Below are 6000 nucleotides of genomic sequence, written 5' to 3'. Positions count from 1 at the left end.
GATTTTCACAGACAAAAAAACTGGCGCATAATGGTCAGATTGTAGGAGATTTACTGAAAAATAGCTCTTTATTTTCGAGCCCATTCCCAGGAAGACAATCATATAATGGTTATTTGTTACTTATAGTTTCTGCATATTGACTAGCACCAAATTACAAGTGGTGCTGAGGAACGAATTTGAAATGTCAAATAATAAAACTCTTTACTATTTTCTCCAAAAACATATTTGAAAATGATAATGTTGTGGTCAACACTAACGTCTGATACTGAAAGTGAAGTAAAAAGCATGAAGTCTCTTAAGAAAATACTTGTGTGTTGCGTGTGCGGATTAACAGCTGGCAGAATTTTGATGAGAATTGTTTAAACTGGAGGGTAGAAAGGCTGAAAGTCGTTCGGTATTTCTCAAACAGATTAACTTTTATTGTTTTACAGAAGTAGAACACGTGTAAACAAGTTTCTGTAGTACAGCATTTTTTTCTATATCGAAAAAATTCAGAGTAGTGAACATCTTTGCTGTCAGGTGTCTAAGATCTCAGTAATAACAAGATGGCGGAGTCAGTGTGCGGTGAGGAACAGTCAACACTCCTTGTAATGTAAAAATGGTCTGCTTTGCGGAGTCAGAACTGTAAATTTTGTGTAGGAATTAAACAACATTGCTTCTTTATTTCAACTACGTGATTTATAATGCATGGAAGTGGGTGATTCGATCGAATGGCGTCAAGTCAATAACTTTTTTTATTTTTATTTTTTTTAACACAGACAACATGTTTTAGCATCGTATTATGTATCAAGAGTTATCAATATACATGTAAGATATTGATAAGTGTAGCGAAAGAAAGCTTTGTGGTTCGAGTTCCTTCGAATTTCTGCATGTGCACTTCGTTCACGAATATGAAAATAAAAGGAGGTTAAGTGTCAACTTTTGTGAAAGGCATATACTACACAGCGTCAGCCCAAGTTTGGAAGGACAGGACGATATCTCAAGTAAGTACAGCTATGAATTCCAGAACGATTACAGACAAATATTAATTTAACGAATAAACTAACGTGCAAATGGAATTTTAGACATTAAGTACAAAACTAATTATGTGATTGTTTCGGAGAATGTTTCTAATCATACCTAGATTTTTAATAGGAGCGGTGTTAGCAAGAACTTTCTCCTACTTATTCTTTCATTACCATGAGTATTTTTTTCGAAAACTGCTTGCTATTCAGAGTGACATTTATTCTTGCTGCGCGTATTGTTGGAAATAGTTGGGAGGCCCAACACAACGTGAGCAAGGAGGAATTTCGCCGCTTCTGCTATTTAAACGATGTGTTCGTTTTCTTCTGATAAAACCCAATAGATTTTGTACATATTTTAGTACGGTGTAACATATTTTCAAGCAAAGTACTGACCTAAAGATGTCTTAAATGAAGGTTTCAAGACAGATTGCTGGCACATACGTGGAAAGAAATGTGTTTTTGACATGTATAGAATCTATCAGTTTTCCGAATTTGTATTTTTCTGTATGACTTATTGATATGAAGTTCACAACTTTTAGTTGAAGGAACGTTTCCAGACCGCATGTAACCGGCGCACTTATTTTTTATTGTGCTATGGTATGTAAAGCAGGAAACACTGTTTACCAGGACAGCAGCTACACAGAGAGAAAGAGCGCGCGTATTTTTTTGAGATCGTATTAGTTTGTGATAACTCAGTTCTTCTAGAAGTATGACAAACTTATGTTTGGTGTTTCGTTCTATAGTAGTTTGTAATTGCTAATCAGAGCCAGTGTTGTATTGAAAGATGTATATTGCAAGTTCAAGAGACGAGAGAGATTGTCGCTGTTCATTTATTGAAGTCCTCGAACATTTATCACCGATTGTGTTCGTTATACCAGTTTATCACAGAATCATTTGTGGGTAATCTCCTCCGTTGACGTGGGCGTTTAGGATAATTTCTAAGGTCATAGTTTCGCGAAGTTTAGCGTACCAATACTTGAGACATTGTTGCACTTTGGATCTGCTATATGCGAATTTTTGTATGCAGCGGCCAGAAGGATTCATAGACTACGTTATTTTGAAGTTGAAGGCCCTAAATAGTTTTCTTGTGTGTGTATTGCTCCATACAATACCCAGATTTCAAGGGTGTGAAATCGATGAATATTCTGTTCCTGCGGCTAATCCACCAGGTTATGCTAATTATGCCGGTGCCTTATTGCCAGTTGAAGTTCTCAGTGCCGTAATTTTAAGTCTATATCCTTAAATCCTACTACCGGGAATGAAGGCGTGTAAATGGATTCTTTATTGGTGTAAGCTATATAGCCTTGTATATTCTGTTGCAACTTCTCTAATTTGTGGGAGAGGGGGACAATGTTTTTGTATTTCATGTTACTTTGGATTTCCATAGAAGAGCTTTTCAACGAGTGCTCGATTGGACGACTGCTTGCGACTTTCACAGGGCCTGGTCAAGCGACTTTCCCAGGAAGCGGCCCGGCCTGGGTGGTCCTTTCCAACTCGGTCGGTAGGTAGGCACCTTCTCACATTCTGTAGAACCAGCTGAGACCAAGCTGCCTATGTAATTATGCGCAATCGTTCCCTAATTTGGATGTGATTATTCATTCTATCCCTTGTATGACTGCCTTTATTCACTTAACGGCATCGGTAATTCCTGTTGCATTTATACATGTTGTGTTACTGAGTAGTGAATTTGTTCCGGTTTTCTGTCCCATAGCGTTGTTCGTCGCAAAAATTGAAGTATACTTAAGTAATGTGATTTGTTGACAACTGATTTCCTACACATCATTTGTTGGCCATACGTAATTTGATCATGTAAGTGAAATTATTTCTTGATGGACTTTAAAATTTAGTATATTTTTACCCATACTTCTCAGTTTTTGTTAATGTACATCTCTCTGGGTGGCACTGATTAGGCGACAGTATCGCAGCATATATAATCGTGGTTCAAATAAACTTTCTGTAAAGAACTTAACATTTTGTGTAGGCATATCTAGACAGCTTTGATAAACGTCAGAATTGTATCATGTAATACACAGCTGTATCATATTTTTATTGAAAACTCATCAGTCTAACCACCCACAATCACAAAAAGTGTAACTATGCGGTACACAGTTGCTTAAACGCGAAGAATGTTTACATGACGTGACTGTTACACATGTTCAGCTGTATTAAGAAGGGAACCTTGTAAGTGTGTCCTTGGGTATTGCTGCTGTGCAATGCATAGCAGAATACGGTCTTGGTGACCCGAGTCATGACCTAAATCAATCGTCTTTAATAAAAATGTAGATGTGTATATTATGCTATGCAATTTTTGACCAGTGTATTAGTTCTTAGATGTGACATGGAGGTATGAAAAACTAGAATGTAAGTACAAAAAATATGTGTATTTTACACAAAAATCACTGCTAGAAAATGCTCTACTGCTGAATTTTCTGTTGCCGAGTGAGGATATCAGTGTTATTGTCGATGTTTTTCGTTAGCGAACTGCCTAATTTATGCCCTCTGAAATGCAGTAAATTTTACTGCAAGAGAGACTAAAGAGAGAAAAGTAAACATGAGCCAAGACGGTCCATGCCTTCATGAAAAAATGTTTGCGGTTGCCTACGGAGCTATGTCTCCTCAGGGCTCCAAAAGAATGAAAATCGGATAGGGAGAGATCGGTACGTCTCGAGGACGTGTGAGGGCGACCCAGTGGAACTTCCGCAGCGTATTCTATACAGCTTCAGCAACATGTGGGCGGCTATTTACTTTTTGATATTACCTCGTGTACAACTTAGGGTGATTTACGGTGCTAGATGCACATCTAAAACCTATGTATCTCCTCGGAGGGTTAAGGGTACATACTTCAAGGTTTGTAAGAAACATAGTTGAAGTTTTTGAGACTTCTAGCGAAACATTTGATGGACCTATTAACCTTTACGGTTTTTGATTCCTTGCGTGTGAATGTAAACAATTGCGAAATTGTTGTAATTCACGTAGAATTTGGTAAATAATTGGCCGAGTTTCACTTTAAGCACAGATTCTCCCGTTTTCATAATTTGTTTTGTGATTGCTAAAATTTACCCTTTCCTAAATGTGTCAAACAGTTTCACTCACTATTCACAGGGAACAAATTCGTTCCCTGTCGTACCGTCTTTCCCACATCGTTAGGTTAGCTATAGAAAAAATTCTTAGATCTTTGATGACTAATACACTCCGCTGACAAGGAATTTACGCATGCACGTGATATCTGCCTGTTGATTCTCCTGTTTCCGTTACTGACTTTCCTTTTACTGTTTTTTTCATGATATATTGAAATATTTTTTCGTACGGAACAAAGTGGCACAATGATTTAGATACTGGTCGCGCAATCGGGAGGATTGGTCCTTCAAATGTTGCTATCCTGAATTCTGTTTTCGTCGGTTCCTTTGTGATTACCGAAATTTCTTGAACGTGCCACGGCGTTTCGTTCTCTACGTCTGTTTGGACGACACGTTCAATTCAGTTTTTTGCTGTCGCTAGACTTGAGGATGTGTGATCGTGTACTCTATTATTAATAAACGTGTTTTATTTCCTCTGAAATATTTTTTTGGTACATTTGGATACTGGAAAATGTTTTTCAACGGCTAATTGTGCTGTTATCTTTCACATTGGAGTCTGCTGATAATTTATTCTCTAGAGGCGTGCCTAAATTAATACTATTTATGATTTTTATATTAATGTCATTGGTTTTTGGGATTAGAATTTCAGGATCAGCTAACCCTGATGTGTGTAAATGGGTTAGTGGTTCTGTAATTTGAGTAATCTTGATATATATTAGCAACATCCTGGTCATTGGATAGTCTAAGCTAACGTGATATCACAGCCCTTTTAGAAAGATTATATTTAATTTTTAATTGCATTCAATTCTTTTAAGGACTTTCCGTTTGGCTACACCTAGAGTAATTTAATTTTACTCTTGTAAAATTCCACTAACCTGCCACCTCCATTGTAGTTTATAAAGCTGCCCCGTGTCACTACTTACTTTTTAATAGCGATATTTAACGCACAAAAAAAAATCATTTTTATCAGAGCTATAGAAGCGCGAAATTATATTCAAGAAGCATGAAAATGTGAGTGGTAGGGTTTACGAACGTTTTAATACACCCACAGTTTCTTTTGTAGCATGCCCCTAATCGTTCATAATCTTCACTGTTCAGGAAGAGGAAGCAGAATATACCGCGGGAAAGTTATTCTTAGCGGTTGTCGATGGCTGTAATCTTTGTGCCATTTCTAGTCCTAATTTCGAGGAAGTGGTAAATTTTTGAGGTGCCGTTTTTTGTTTACTGTAAACTTTAAGTACATATACTAGATTACAGAATTACACGATAATCTTACACGAGTTCTCTGGAACATACTGCAGCATATAAACGTAATTTCGCCAATAGTATGATTTCGCTTGCAACAGATTTGAAGCAGGGACTTAATTGTTCATGACTTTTTCAGTACATTGGGCCCAAAGTTGTTTATCTAATGTTTCAGCAGTTACAGCGTCGCAGGAATATCAGGATACTACTGTTCTACTGATGGCTAGGGGGGGGGGGGGGGTGGTAAGGTGGGAACTATGTCATCCTGCAGCGTCAGCTGTAGTGTACCAACCATGTTGTCAAAATGTCGGGGGGGGGGGGGGGGGGACACCAACGTACGCTCCAGTATTCTAAACTAACGTCCATTGTTGGATATCAGAAGCAGAATAATGCAGAAAGACATTGTTTTATGTTAAGGAAAGTAACACCCGTTGAAGCTTTTAAGGAAAAACTGAACTATGGAGGCAGGAGCATACAGGCAAAAATGGAAGTGACTGGATTCCTTTAGGATATTTAGAATCTTACACCAATAGAATGAGTGTGGTTAAAATAGGAATGGTCACAGAATTGCTGGCTGATCATAACTTCAAACTGCTTCAATAAATCTTTCAGTGTCACGGTTGGGAGAGGGAAGCAGTGGAAGAACGAATCACGTCACCGTCCAGTAGACAGTC

The 6000-nt window shown here is 37.8% G+C and overlaps 1 protein-coding gene across 4 annotated transcripts in view; it reads left to right on the top strand.

Annotated features, from left to right (window-relative positions):
• The first annotated feature begins 553 nt into the window (after positions 1–553).
• Positions 554–6000, top strand: part of LOC124554825 (ephrin type-B receptor 1-B) — a 345617-nt gene continuing 340170 nt past the window's right edge. For all 4 annotated transcript variants that reach the window (XM_047128489.1, XM_047128488.1, XM_047128487.1 and 1 more), the window contains exon 1: positions 554–983. The gene's annotated coding sequence lies outside the window, so the exon portion shown is untranslated. The remainder of the gene's footprint in view (positions 984–6000) is intronic.

The sequence above is a fragment of the Schistocerca americana genome, chromosome X, assembly GCF_021461395.2.
Source record: "Schistocerca americana isolate TAMUIC-IGC-003095 chromosome X, iqSchAmer2.1, whole genome shotgun sequence".
Lineage (NCBI taxonomy): Eukaryota > Metazoa > Arthropoda > Insecta > Orthoptera > Acrididae > Schistocerca > Schistocerca americana.
Note: the sequence above shows the minus strand (reverse complement) of the source record. Positions and strands in the feature narration are given on the sequence as shown.